This window comes from Megalopta genalis, chromosome 3 (assembly GCF_051020955.1).
Source record: "Megalopta genalis isolate 19385.01 chromosome 3, iyMegGena1_principal, whole genome shotgun sequence".
In the NCBI taxonomy this organism is placed as follows: Eukaryota; Metazoa; Arthropoda; class Insecta; order Hymenoptera; family Halictidae; genus Megalopta; species Megalopta genalis.
In genome coordinates this window covers 25501151-25516781 of record NC_135015.1, presented here as the reverse complement: position 1 = coordinate 25516781, position 15631 = coordinate 25501151, and positions in this window count along the sequence as shown.

Genomic DNA, 15631 nt, shown 5'->3' with positions numbered 1-15631 from the left:
GGGTTTCATGCGGCCCCGCGACAGGTGGGTAATTTCGGCGACGATTATACCCGTTCCCTCTTTTTTTTACGCGCGCCTCACGGACGAAGTGGGTCAACGGCGCGCGTTGTCCGGCATCAACGAGCTGTCGAATTGTCGATACTCGAACGGCAGCGTTCGGTTTCGGTGTCGTCTGTCACCGCGTTGTCTGCTGCCCCTAGCTCGGTGCATCGCGATACAGGAAACTCTGCCTAATTCCCGATTAGATTGCTGGAGCCAGTTACTGCGCCCCGCTAGCAGCCCTCAAGAGTCCTCGCTGCTGAGCACAGCTTTAGCAGTTTGGATGACATTTCTCGTGGACTTCGAAAGTTTCCCGTGACACAAGTATCGAATCTCCCTTGAATATTAGGAGAAAGAGAGTCTGGAGTCATCCTGGAGCCAGTTACTGCGTGCCTGTGATCTACGAAAATCAATTACTGTGCCTCAGTCACTGTGCTCCCTCCCTGAATATGTACTATGCTTCGATTACCGTGCTGTTACCCCGAATACTGTGCTTCGATAACTGTGCAGAATAAAAATTTAATACGTAGCATAATTGCATAAATTTTATATTTTATAAACAACATTTAATGCAGCTATAAGTTAGTCAAAAGTTCGCATTAGAGACGACTGCTTTTACAGAGTTTCATATTTACATTTCTTGTCTTTAAAAATAATTTTAATTGAGTGAACGATTTAGATACTCTGGGTCACACACACACACACACACACAAAGTGACCCAGCAACCGCGGTACGAGGGTTAATAATAATCGTTAACATTGCTTTTTGGCAACAAGTAATATTTAGATACATCCCTCGACGATCTGCAAATTATTTCAAATTTATTAAGAGAACAGTAAATGCTGCTTGCCAAGAGACAGGCCAGCATAACCTCAAATCTCAGATCGTCTCCGTCATAGTTTGAAAGAGCAAAAGTGTAAATACAAAATTTTGTTAAATCAGAGTCATCTCTAATGCGAACTTCTGAATAACCTATAGCTCTATAAAATCTTGTTTATAAAATATAAAATTAATGAAACTACGTTATGCATTAAATTTTCATTCTGCACAGTTATTGGAGCACAGTATTCGGGGACACAGCGCGGGGAAACAGTCCGATAACTCCATAGTGTTCAGAAAGGGAGCACAGTAACAGAGACACAGTAATTGATGTTCGCAGACCACAGGCACGCAGTAACTGGCTCCAGAACGGCTCCATATTCTCTGTCTCCTAATATTCAAGAAATATTCGATATTAATATCACGGGAAAATTTCGATCGACGAAAGAAACTTAGAAATTGACCGTCAGAATCACAAGAAATATCATCCAAATTGCTAAATCTGCCTTCAGCAGCGCACACTCCCGGAGTGTGCCCCTTAGCGGGGCACAGTAACCGGCTCCTCTAGCCTCTACAAAAGCAATGCCTATCGAACGAACCGAAATCCGAGTCCGAATCCGTGGATTTCCAAGCGAAACTGTTCGCGACGGACGGAAGAAGCTTCCCACGCCGCTATCGGGCCACCCCATTTTGCATACTAGAGTCTCTTCCTTAATCCTCCGGGTTGGTCGCCGGCTCGTTTCCACTCGGCCGATCAGAAAACCGACCGAGTCTCGGCACCGGGGTGCAACGGAAAGCCGGCGAGGATATAGGTGGAAGGGCGAGCGTGATAAATCACCGAAAAACGGCAATTTCCGCGAAAGGGGAAAACAGCCGTTGCCAGTGACGAGAACATATTACGAGCCGCGGAGAGAGCAAGAGAAAGAGAGGAAGAGAGAAAGAGAGAAAGAGAGAAAGAGAGAAAGAGAGAAAGAGAGAAAGAGAGAAAGAGAGAAAGAGAGAAAGAGAGAGAGAGAGAGAAAGAGAAAGATAGAAAGTCAGAGGCGAGGAGCGAGCGAGAGAGGTGTGTGTCCTGTGTTTGACCAGCGGTCCCGCAGGCTCGTTTGTCCCTACGCCGTGCAAAGACACGCGCACCGGACCGTACACGCGTGCTGGCCGCCGCCACGAACGGCGGAACGGCGGACCGCTCGACAGAGAGGGTGGCAGCCAGCAACCCCGGCCAACGGCCCTCTATAGATTTGTAGACGAGACCATGGCCATTCGACACTGCGTTTGACCACACCCTCGATTGTACCAAGATTTATGGCTCCGGTCCGCGCCACCCCCGCGCCGAGCCGCCACCGTTTCCGGCCGCGCTACACCGTGCCCGGCCAGTCAACCTTGTTACCAATTCCGATCGGCAGTTTCGACGCGGTAACTACCGTATTTCTGCACGCGGAACGAGACGGATCGACCGTCGACCGACGCGTCGACCGATAACGAGGAATCTATGCGATCCAGATGGGCTGCGACACGGTTTAAACCCGATCACCGGCGTTCGCTCGTCAGCCCGCACGACAACTGCCCGGTATTCCCGATCATTCTGGATCATTTTCCCTTGCACGATCCAGCTCGTCGATGTTTCGACCACTCGGATCATGCGGAAATCCACGGGGACTGACGCGAGTGTCCGCAGAATTCCGTGGATCCGATTCGAGATATTTTATAATAAATGACTGTACAGGGTGTTTTAGGGTTGATTGAGTGCAGTATAGATTGCAGTTCGTGTTTCCATTTATTTGTTTGTTTGTTACATAGTATATATTTGTTTTTTAGATATAAAGATACAGTAATGTCTCCCTAATTGACGCTCGGATTGTCCACAAAAATGGACAATTTTGGAGAAGGAGATACGATTGTTCGAGCCTTGTGGCTCGTTTTTTATGGCGATTCGGTTGTCAACAACTATAAAAACGAGCTGCAAGGCTGGAATAATCGTATCTCCTCTCCCCAAATCGTCCATTTTTGTGCACAATCTGAGCGTCAGTAAGGGAGACATTATTGTACAGAAGCGAAGTATGGAAAAATGGACAATTTGGGAATATATTCGATCCTTGCGGTTCATTTTTATAATTACGAATTGTCAACAACTATAAAAATGAGCTGCAAAGCTCCAATAATCGTATCATCTTTTCCCAAATTATCCACTTCAGTGGATAATCTGAGCGTCAGTAAGGGAGACATTACTGTACTGCGTATCTTTCTTCGAAAGCTGTATGTTTAACCAAAGTACAATAAAGACTCTCTAATTGACGCTCAGATTTTGCACAAGAATGGACAATTTGGGAGGAGGAGATGCGATTATTCGAGCCTTGTGGCTCGTTTGTTATAGTCGCCGATTGTCAACAATTATAAAAACGAGCTGCAAGGCTCGAATAATCGTATTGTCCATTTTTTCAAATTGTCCATTTCTGTGCACAATTTTGGCGTCAATTAGGGAATCATTACTGTATGCTCCGTTTGCTTCGATACATTTTTTCCCAACGAGATTTCAACGCATAGATGGCTGTCTTGAAGAAATTCTGATCTTTGGAATCGATAAACTCTGATATTTTAACACTTAACCAACCGAATGGTGAGATCTCCACGTTTTAAATTCGGTCGATTGACGGCCGAATGGACGATTAACGAAAAATCAAAACTGATTGCTCCATTTTATTAAGATTTGCATGAGATACGAATGCTGAAGAAGTAATTGATGCCACATAAGTCTGCTTGGTAATTTTGTGTTCATTAGAATGAAATATTTTAATTTTATGAAAATTTTTTAGGTCTCCAGCGCGGTCGTGGAAGTGTTAATTATAAACTCTGATATTTAATTAATTTCTCCGACTGTCTTCGTTTTCATACCATTTTCAGCCCGTGAAAACTGTTCTATCGTTGTGCAAGCGCGAAACGAGAGATTCCCGGAGCCATTCGAAGCGACTTTCCCCTCAAAGAAAATGCAATCCGCCTCGCTCGCGTGTTATCTACGAATGAAACTTCTGCCAAACAAACGGACAAATAAATAAATCGAACGGCGATCGATCGCACATCGAGTCGTAACGACGCCGGTGATCGCGAGGGACTGCGATCCGCGCGAATGTTTGTACGCCTCGTTCGGGGACAGAAGCCGCGCGGCGCGTAATTATGTGCCGTCGGATTAATACGTTCCGTGAATTTCGCGGGTTTTGTTCTTTCGCTTTCACGTCGCGTAATACGAAATCCACGGCTGTCGTGTGCACGCGAGTATCGCACACGCACGCGAGCCGGCGTGTCCCTCTCTCGCGAGGACACCTGGTCGTCGCAGGTAGGTAGGTATGTGACGTGCCTGTTAACAGAAATCCATGTGAACGCAGACATTCAATCTTCCCGATGAATGCGGGAGAGAAATCGAGAGACAGACGGACGGACAGAGCGGGACGGATAGGGGACAGGAGGACGAAACGAGCGCGGGAGAAAGATAGAGAAAGAAAGAGAGAGAGAGAAAGAAAGTGAAAGAGAGAGAGAGAGAGAGAGAGAGGGAGAGAGAGAGAGAGAGAGAGGGAGAGAGAGAGAGGAACAGAGAAGCGACCGAGGAACATGGCGGATGATTTTTTCCAGAATCTCGTCGGTCTCATTTACGCGGACCTTCATTATCTTTGCCAACGATTCATCGATCCCTCCTCGCGGCCGGAGGCCGCGGGACGGGGAGGAGAGCCGATTCGCAGTTCTTTGTGCGACATCAGCAATTATCCGCGGGAGAGGGCTATGTGGGAACGGAGCGACGTTAATACGCGGCCTGTATTGTAATGGTTATTAGCATCATTTAATTTTCTGTCGACGTTCGTTAATCGCGGTCTCCCCCTTCGAGGAAATAGCCGATCCATTTTGTCAGCGGCGCGCCGGAAGCGGCAAAAGATCCGTCCGATGGACGGACGCGCAAAGGACTTCCTGGATATTGAACCGATCCGGGACGCTCGTTTCCACCCGGACTATTTATTCCGATGCCAGAACGAAGGTGGAAGCACGCTGTGACGACGACGTCGCGTCGGCCGAAGCGACGCGGAATCGTGCGCCGGCACGTGACGATACCGATGAACGCGGTACGGTAATGTCTCTCTAATTGACGCTCGGATTGTCCACAAAAAATGGAGAATTTGGGAAGAGGAGATACGATTATTCGAGCCTTGCGGTTCATTTTTGTAGTTATGAATTGTTCACAATTATCAACTGAATTGCTTAAAATTATTTGTTTGTTTCTTTTTTAACTTCTTTGTAAGAAGGAACTAGTTGAACTTGATTGACTTCGTTTATGAGCTTTATTATTTAATAAGTTTTTAATAATATAGTTTTTAATATGCTTTTAGTGATAAAGTTTTGAATAAGTTTTTAATAATAAGGTTTCTAATAAGTTTTTGATAATAATAACAACGTTTTCAACGTGGTATTGTTAATTAAAAAAAATAAATAAGTTCAAATACTATGTATAAATACGTTCAAGAGTGCTATAAATAAGATAAAATAGTATAAACAAGCGAAAGTATTATAAATAGGTTAAAGTGCCGTAAATAAATCAAAATACTATAAGATAAAATAGTAAAAATGAGTATAAATAAATCAAAATACTGTAAACAAGATAGAATACTAAAAATAACTTAAAGTACCATAAATAAAATAAAATACTATAAACAAGTTAAAATGTTATAAGATGAACCACTACAAATAACTTAAAATACCATGAACAACTTAAAATACTACAAATAACTCAAAGTACCATGAATAAATCAAAATACCACAAACAAGTTGAAACCCCATAAACTAATCTACAACGAACGAGTTAAAACTACAACAAATTAAAACACTACAAACAAGCTAAAATAGAGCGAAGATGCAATAAATAACCGAAAATGTAATAAACGTTAAAAGCGAGAAAAATAATTCGGGCCAGCGAAATCGAGCGAATAGTGCTCCGAAGAAGAAGAAGAAGATCCCCGAGAAAACTGTCGGCTGGCGTCAGCCGGAGGTCGTAGGTCGCCGAAGGAAAAACTGTGACTCCGGAGGAGACGCACCTGTCGGTCCGATAAAGCTATTTTAATAGGACTCGCGGGTCAGACTCGTCCCCGGCATCCCAACCTTTCCCTGTCACGCGATACGATTAGGTTTAAGCGACGATATCCTATTGGGCCCGCTCACACCGATACCCGTCTCACTCTTCGGCGGCCGACAAGCGATCTCGGCTTATCTCCGGAAAATAATCTGTTCATCCACACCGGGGGCTAATCCCCGGAGTTGATCCCCTTAAGCCAGCGATCCACAAACCGACGGCGACGGCGACGGCGACGGCGACGCGACGCGACGGGTCGCGACGGGCCAATCTGTGCGTCCGCACGAATGATCGTCCCGCGGAAAGAAAAAGGGGGCCCCGGCCACGTCGGGAAACTTCCAAAGACCCGCAGACAGGCAGAGAAAAGGAAAAGCAGCCCGGGCTGCTGCGTTTAAACTGTCCGCTCGAGGGGAAAATTCTTTCGGTGGCAGGCTCCTTCGGGATCGGGTGGAAGAAGGGAGACGTTAATTTGTTCGGTCACTCGGGACCCGCTTCTTAATTGTTTCACCGGGAAACGATCGCCTCCTCCGCCGCGGAATAATGTTCCAAATTAATTAATTCCGATCCGGATCGGGGCCTCCGGGATTAGACGATGTACTTACGCCGGATTTCGGCCACGCGGCGTTTCGTCGACTCTCGAATCTCGTCCGAGAGCTTCCACTCGTTGTCAGTCTGAACGGGTTGCAACGGGCATCGTAGACTTCCTTCGTGTGACACGAGTTTCTGCGACGCGACACAACTGTTACAACTAGTCTGCGAATTTTTATGCGAAACGAAAGCATACGAAGCAAACAATGAGGACTGGTCGCATAAATACTTGTCCCATTTGTCATCGTTTGCCAGATGTAATGAAGCTTGTAAACGGAGCAAACTCTCTGAAAATAGAAAGTTGAAATGAAATATTTTGATGTAGAAATTTTATGAGATGTGTATGCGAGCGTGTGTTTACTTTGTAATCACTTATATCGCAGCTAGTTAGAACGCGAGTGACGACTTGGCTGAAAAGTGTGAAATGAAATCACGAAATATAATATTTTCGGAGCGAGAAAGAAATTTTATGATATAACGACGCGTACAGAAAACAGTGAAATTCTTGAAAACTTTCAGAACCGAAAGATACAACAAATAATTACTTCAATAAAAATATAATGATATATAATAGTATATAAAATATAATAAAATATGAATACATAAAAAAATATAAAATATAAAAATATAATAATATATATTAGTGTATAAAATAAAATATAAATATATAAAAATATAATAATATATAGTAGTGTATAAAATAAAATATAAATATATAAAAGTATAATAATATATAATAGTGTATAAAATAAAACATAAATATTTAAAAATATAATAATATACAATAGCATATAAAATAAAACGTAAATATATAAAAATATAATAATATATAATAGTGTATAAAATAAAACATAAATACATAAAAATATAATAATATACAATAGCATATAAAATAAAACATAAATATATAAAAATGCAAAAAAAACATAGAAATATAATAATATAAAAATATAAAAATATAATAATAATTCGCACATTCGGCTAACTCGAACAGCCAAAACTGTCGACCATTATCAAGATCGTATTTTGGCCAGCTTTTCGTACCAAACACTGGCCGATGCGTGGCCTCGATGTGTCTCACGTTCGGCCGCAGTCGGACGACCGAGGAAACATCGATTACCGTAATTATGCTTATCTAGTTTATTGCTCGTGTAATCGATCCGGCTGCCCGGGAGCTCGCCCGGCGCAAAAACTTTATTATCTTGCCGGCCATCCGGGGAAAAGCTGTAAAAACTTTTATGCCTCGGTCCCGGGGCGAGGGAATTTCGTACGGGGACACGCCGGCTGACGCATCCCGGACGTTCCCGCGGCATTATCAACTTCTTTGATGGGTTTATGCAACCGGCGCCTCTCGATTGCCCGGCGAGCATATGCCCAGCCGGTTCTGCCGCGTCCGAGCCGGACAAGCATCGACTTGTAAACGAATACAAGCCTAGGCGACGGCACCCTCCGCGGGCATTACCACCCCCGCGACACCCAAGGAAGAACGTCCAACCCACCGTGACCAAGTTATTATCAGCGGGAAGCGGATACGATCCGGGAATCTACACGGATCGTCTCACGAGCATCGCCACGCGTCCACGTTTCTCCCTTTCCACGATGACACGAGCCACCCCATGTACACCCGTCCCATCGAGTTTCTGCTTCTCGCTGACCCTTGACCTCCCAGCTGGATCCTGCGATTAATCTGGAATTGGATAGGACGTCTTTCGGCCCACGAAAATATCGTGGAAGCATGGAATCAGGGGGGAGCTTCGATGTTCGTGGAAAGGGGAGGGCGAAGCACGGGGGTGCCCCGACGGTCCGGCGGGCAGTCAGTTTTGGACAAAAGTCGATCTTTTCGCTCTGATGTCTCTCCACCGAGCTGACTATGCTTTGCAATTGTGAAAACCGATGTGTTTGGTTCGTCGGAGAATTTCGCGATGAAATGTGAATGAAAGTAAAAAATTGTTACAATTATATTATATTATATATATTATATAATTTATATTGTTAATTGTATATAATATATTTAATGTAATATATATTATAAATAATAGTATATACATTATTATTATTTATATGTATTATATATATTATCATTTATTATTATTATACATATTAGAAATATTATTAGAAATATATTAAATTCGAAGGAATTTAAGAACACTGATATATTTTAAAGCGTTACGAAGAGGGATGTTCGGCTCCCGCCCCTTGCAATTGACCCAGAAAATTTTTATTTCCCATAAAAATCCACAGTCTAGTTGTTAACCATAAAAACGCAAGTCTATGGTTATATTTTAGTTACTTAATTACGGTATAAGCGTCTTATAAATAAAGTTATATATTCGTCATTAGTGGACAATGAGAGCCAACAATGATTTCCTTTCTCTCTAAAATAATTTTAACACCAGATTTACGGAGCACTGGAAGCAACTATTTTACATCAATTTATAAAAGCAACGATAAGACATTTCTTCTGACTTTTATGACGCATATACACTGAATAAAAGACTCATAAATCTATTATTAAATGAACCTAACGTTAATAAACTGCAATGAATACACCAACGTTCGCAGCTCCTCTCAATTTCACTGTTTTAAAATGTACCTAGTCACCCTTCTAACGTATTTTTAAACGCATCGAATCCGCCACCTCGACATAACCTCGAGAGAACCCGAAATTACAAGGTCCCAGTGAAAATATCACGAAATCCAGACTTTTGGCCGGAAAACACCGATCCCCGGACATCTGCGTGAAACGCTGGACCGCGTTGGACGGAGAGATCTAAGGACGAACGGGCACAGCAAGGGGAGCGAAGTGATCCCGTAGGAAGAAAGCAGGGGGTAAAGTTCAGTCGAGTGAGAGAACGGTGATCACACAGGACATTGAGCACCGTGACGCCGACTGCGCCAAATTATAACTTATTTTATGAGTTTTTTGCACCGGCCATTTAACCTGCCGTTCGTACAGGGAGCGAGCCGCGTCCCCCCGGCGAGAAATTCGGAAATGAAATCACACCCTAATGACTTCCAGTTTCACCGTGGTGAACGCCGTTCGTAATTCTATAAGGATCCGGGCGAAAAGCGACGGAGAGAGACGCTCGGAATTTCTCTTCGACGTCCTCGCAGTGGATGGACTCGGAAAAATCGACGGTTCGGCGGGAAGCTCGAAAGGGGTTGCACGCGCGAGGCGACCATAAACGACCGCCCGCCGGCTCGATGATGAATTAATAATCGGACCGGGCCGATTATAAAGTGGAAGGATGTGATAAAATATGAAAAATTAACGGCGTCCGGCGCGTGACGAGCCGGCGATCGCGTGCCGATACGCGAACCAACGATGCTCCGATGCTTTTGCCGGCTCGTTTCGGTGTGACGTGAACGCGAAAACGTTGGCCGAGTATCTGAAACGCCACGAAAACGTTAAATAAATAAATATTAAAAATATTGCACGAAGTGGGAACAATTTATTACATATTGTAGCAATGGAGGGGGCAAGAATTATTGTGAAAATTACGTCTGTCGTACTACTGAATCTTTTGATTTATTTAATTGGCTGTACTAAAAGTTCATTATCAAGATTGCTAACAAAATTTTGTCGCCCATTATGATAAACGTGGTAGCTGCAGGGTTAATGGATTAGAATACTTTGTCGAGCTACAAAGTTATTCATATTTTAAAGCAACAGCAGAAAGAAAGCTTTCATTCGTAGAATTTTAAAAATAAGCTAATTTAAATCAATTTTTAGATATTATAATAAATCCATCAAATAAATTACTTACTCCAATTAATATTAATTATCGACGAAATTTTGGATCAATTCTAGAATTATTACTTTTCATTCTAATTGTATGAGGATTATTTCTTGCTATACATTATTACCCTCATTTTTCCTTTATAATTATGCATATATACAGAGTTGTATATTAATTATGTCATTTCCGGGAAATTAAGAATTCCTCAGGTAATTTGAAGCAACTTTTCCCTTGTCAAAAATTTTCTCCGAGGCGTCGTTAACGAGTTATTAACAGAAAAACACTGACCAATGAGAGGCGAGCACGACTGGCGCGAAGTAGTCGAGCGGACGAAGCCCAGTGTCGCTCATTGGCTCGGCCGCCTCGCGCCAGCTGATCTAGCCTCTCATTGGTCGCTGTTTTTCTTGAATAACTCGCGAACAAAGCCGCGTATTGCATTTTCGCAAAGGAAAAAGTTACTTCGAATGACCTCAGGAACCCCCGATTTCCCGGAAGCGCCATAATTTCGAGACACCCTGTATACTCGCTTCGGACGTGGAATTTATTATCATCCATTTAAATTAATTCCGGTATGAAACTGTGCATGCGATCCGCGCGAATCCTATGAAGAGCGAAATCCCGTCGTGGAGCGCGATTCGTTCGGTTCGTATTCCATATCGGTATGGAATTCGCGACGACGCAAGCGTGAAAACAAAACGAAGCCCCCTCCCCCGCTCTCTCTCTCTCTCTCTCTCTCTCGTAATGCGTAGTCATTGACACCTTCAGTCGGCTAACGAATGCGCATAAATGAACGCGTATACGACCGAACATAAAATCGTTACTTCCTGAATAAGTCACCGCGGCGGTGGCCGCTTCGCTGGGTATGCAATTATCAAAGCAGCGCGCGGCTCTCCGAGATCGCATGTGCAATAAGATAAGCGTCGCGGGCTGAATTAAATACTTTGTTAAGAAACGGGCAAGTAATTGCGCCGCCTTCACTAAATCAAACCGGCACCTTCTGTCCGCGTTAAATTAATCGCGTCTCCCCACGGAGCCGCGAATTAACCCGCCGTCCCGTTGATCACGGAAATCGGCGATAATAAATAATGCGAGACAATTACCGCGGTACGAATCGGAAGAGAATTAACCGGTCGTTTATCGAGGTATCCGGCACTCCGCGCGAAATTCGCGTAAGACGATAATCTGGCTTATATTTTGAACGGCTCGGAAATAATCGAATATTATGATATACCAAAAAATGAATTGAAATCAAGCGCATTGTACTGCCGTGAAATTTCATTAGAATTAACGAATAAAAGATTTTGTGTTTTTATTTATATACTTTACACGATTACCTTACTTAATATTAAGTATGTTATTAAGTGTTTATTCTCGGTATTATTCTAGTATTATTAACACCCTTTCGAACAGAATAACTTCTTTTCAAATTGGTCCAAATGACTTCAACGCTTTTCAAATTGGTTCGAGCGACGAGAACATTAAATAGTGACGTTTATTTCCACCGTTTTATCCGAGCTTTTAATCTTTTCATTTTTCCAACGTCCCGATCGATCTGAATACATTCTTCTATCCGATTATCTGGAAAACTAGTCGGTGTAAAATCTCGAATAAATTGATTTGCGACGAAGTTTAAAAAGGCTCTTTCTCGTTCGAAAGGGTGTTAACACGCATACTTTCCGACGCGAAATTATATTCTACTTTGTTTCGCTGTGAAGATCCTCGTATCCTCTCGTAGTTCGATTAAATCAGACGTGTTTTACATAGTAGTTAAATATCTTTGATCTTCCTTAATACATATAATAAATCTATTCATTAATTACACAACGAAGTGCCATTGTACGGTTTAATTAAACAAGTCAAGGTGTAACAAAGAAGACCACGAAACGCAAAGACCACGGAAAAGAAAAGATAAAGGAGAGGTTTCGATGCGTCCTAGTGCAGATAGAAGTTCCTATTATTTTCTTTTTCATTTCGTCGCGGCGGTGTTTGCGTCTTTTGCAGAGCGAGTCGTCGGTGTCGTCACGTGGTGGTCGGTTTCCCGGCGACGGGAGGCGACGCTTGACGACGACAACAACGTCTCGCGAAACAATGTCTCCCCGGCGAGAGTCGTAAAGGAAAAAATGTCCCTCTAATGTCCCCGCGAAATCCGAACAAGGCGCCACGCTGCGAACACGCGTCCTGCTTTATGGCCGTTCCGTCGTAGAAACTAAACTTATTACGCGACGGGGGGCGGCGGCGGCGGCGGCCCGTTTCCACACCCCTTCGCCGCCGTCGACGGGAAGCTTTTTTATTAAATCACACATCTCGCGTGTGCTACGCGCCGGCCGATTAATTCGCCGTGACGCTTTCTTTTGTGGCGCGAGGCCAGACCTATCCATATTTCATGGGCCGAACGTCCCTACCCCGTCCCGCGCCCCGCCGGCCCGTTTTCACTTTCGCGGCGTGTATGAAAAATGTCAGACAACGCGGCGCCTCCTCTGCCCCGGGATAAGGGAGCCGAGCCGAGCCGTTCCTAATATTTGATGGACCCCTCCGAGGGGCCATTTAATGGCACCCACGGCTTCTTATCGACGCCGCGGATTCTTGTCAATCGTCCTCGACACGCCCTCCGCGCACGGCCGTAAAAATACCGCAACAAACGGAGCCGTTTTATCTTCGCCAATCGATGGAACGTCGGAACTTGTCGTCGCTGTCGCGTTTCTTTCGCATCGAACGCCGGAAATTCAATTTCGAAATGAACTCTTCTCTGACTCTGTGGACTAATTTCACTGCTGTTCGTTGACGCTGGATTTACGGAACCCGTCGAAACGACGGGTCACCAATTAATTTTTTCATTTACGATTATTCGCGTCGTACAGATACATTTATTAGTTGTTCATTCAATTTATAGGTTACTCGCGGGAAATGTTACGATTACGCTTGTTAAAAATCAGAATAAGCGTCTTGTTGTTACTTTTAGAAACTGATATAAAACAGTTGTTTTTTGTGCTCGGTAATTTTGGCGTTGCATGTTTTTCCACCCGAATTTATTTTATGGGTTTTCTTGACTCGTAGCATTAATTTGTACCTTTTTCCGAGGGATACTTCTTCCCCTCAACGAATAATAGTAATAATAATAAAAATAATAATAATGATGACGATGATAATAATAATAAAAATGATAATAATGATGACAATAATAATAATAAAAATAATAATAATGATAACAATAATATTTTAATCCAACGTCTTACGTTTCGAGAGATCGATGGAGAAGACTGACTCGGTCCGATGGCAGGGGGAGGACGGTGAAGGACGAAGGAGTTCCAGAGTCCTGCAAGGGACGGCTAATTCCAACGTGATCGCATCTGATCGATGTCCCTCAGCCGCCCCCCGTGGAAAAGTTATTGTCCGTGTTGCTGGAGGCCGGGTCTCGCGACCAAACGACCCTCGCAGCTCCGCCGAGCCGCAATAAGAAGCGACCGAGGAGCTAATAATTATCCTCCGCAGGAGGAAAACCTGGGGCCCTGGCCGCAGGAGGATTCCACGCTCTCGAAACAATCCCGGTTTCCACGAATTCCACGTCCCGGAACTTTCCGCTTTTACGATTTTCCACTTGGTATTTTATATTTCGAGCCGGGACGTTTTAAAATTCCAGAAACGCCCGGCGTTTTACGATCCGCGTCCGCCCGGGACGCTCCCGCTTCGAACTCGTTCGAAAAATTACAAAATTCTCGGAGAGCGCGCGCGCGCGCGTCTTGGATAGGGATCCATCCCGTCGACCAGACGTTTTTACACCCCTTTTCCGGGGCAGCGGGGCGACCGTTCCCCGACGGTTCGTAAAGTTACCTATTTGTTAATAAACACGTGAACAAATCTGTGCAACAACTAAGCTTATATATTTTTCTTTAGAATTTTCAATTTCTGTAGAATTCATCTAATTGATAGCTATTTATTATTTAATTAATAGTAGTCAATAATCGAATGCAACTTGTGTTCAACCGGATTCGAGGTTTCAGTCAATTTTCATTCTAATTATAAAAATATGAAAAACCGAAACTGACTGCAGGGCTACGACCTATTTACTTTTTACCAAGTATAACAAGATCTTATGATACAGTTAAATGGTACAGTACTCCGTTAATTTTGGCACTATTGGAACTGCAACATTGCATGTTGCACGCATTCTTTAGTAACATAGAACGAATTAAAGAAGTACAAGGCTATTTGTTATTTTGGATGGCCAGGAAGAGCAAGCGCTGAGAAACATGTAAAAAGGCTGTAGAAAATAGTTGTGTTTGAACTTTGATCTTTAGGTCCAACGTTGCTACACGATCGTCGTCGCAGCACCGTGGTGGCGTCGGGCCTCGTACGTCAACGAAGCCGTTGGCTCCCGGAAGAACGATTCGTGTCGTTTTCGGCAACGATCCTTCGACTTTAAGGGTGATCCTGGACAAAACATATGCATCCGAGCTTTGGCTGGCTGGCGCGGGCTACACACATGGACAGTTTCCCCGGTCCCCAGCCAGCATGATTCTTTTATTTTACTTTCAGCCGTGCTCCTGGACACGACGTACTCGATTCTCGGCCGGGCTCCCCCTCGGCTCCCGGCCCGCGCGACTATTTTCCCGTCCCGTAGGAACAAAGAGGAAAAGTCTCGGCGAGGAGAAGAAGCGGAAGGAAAGGATAGGTGGACCCTTCTTCCAACTGGGCTCTCTCGCATATGGTGCTCTTCCATCCCCGAAACTTTTCGTCCGCATGGGGGTGGCTATCTACCCCCGTGAACTCTGACCCCTCTTTATCTTATCTCACGGCCGATAGATAAGCACCGGCGATAAAGCTGCCGGACGAAATGAAGGCACGGCCAGCCGTGGATGCAGTCGCCATTCCTTAATTAAGTCCCGACGACCGTTTGTTCGGTTTATTGGCTTGTTTGCCCCGCTCGCTTTCCCTCGGTGACGAACGCCGTCCATACTTCCGAGTATTTATGGAATTGTTTCTATCTCTCTCTCTTGCTCTCTCTCCTCTCTTTTCCGTTTCGACCGAACCCACTCGAGTATGAAACTCGAATACTCGAAACGTTTCGTTCGCGGAATCTACGATCGTAAAACGGCAACCCCTTGCGCTACGATTTCTTTCGCGGGTGCATCGATTAACACGTTTCTCGATCGTTCTCCCGTTGCAACGATTTTCGTTTCTTGTCCTTTTTCGTCCACATTTATTCCCAGATTTTGATCGCAGAGTGACAATATATCTTTTTATGTATAATAAAATATAATAATATTTTTAATATCATAAAATATTCTTGGATTTAGAAGAAATAAATGAGACTCGCACTTAGTAGAGAGTTTTAACGAGATC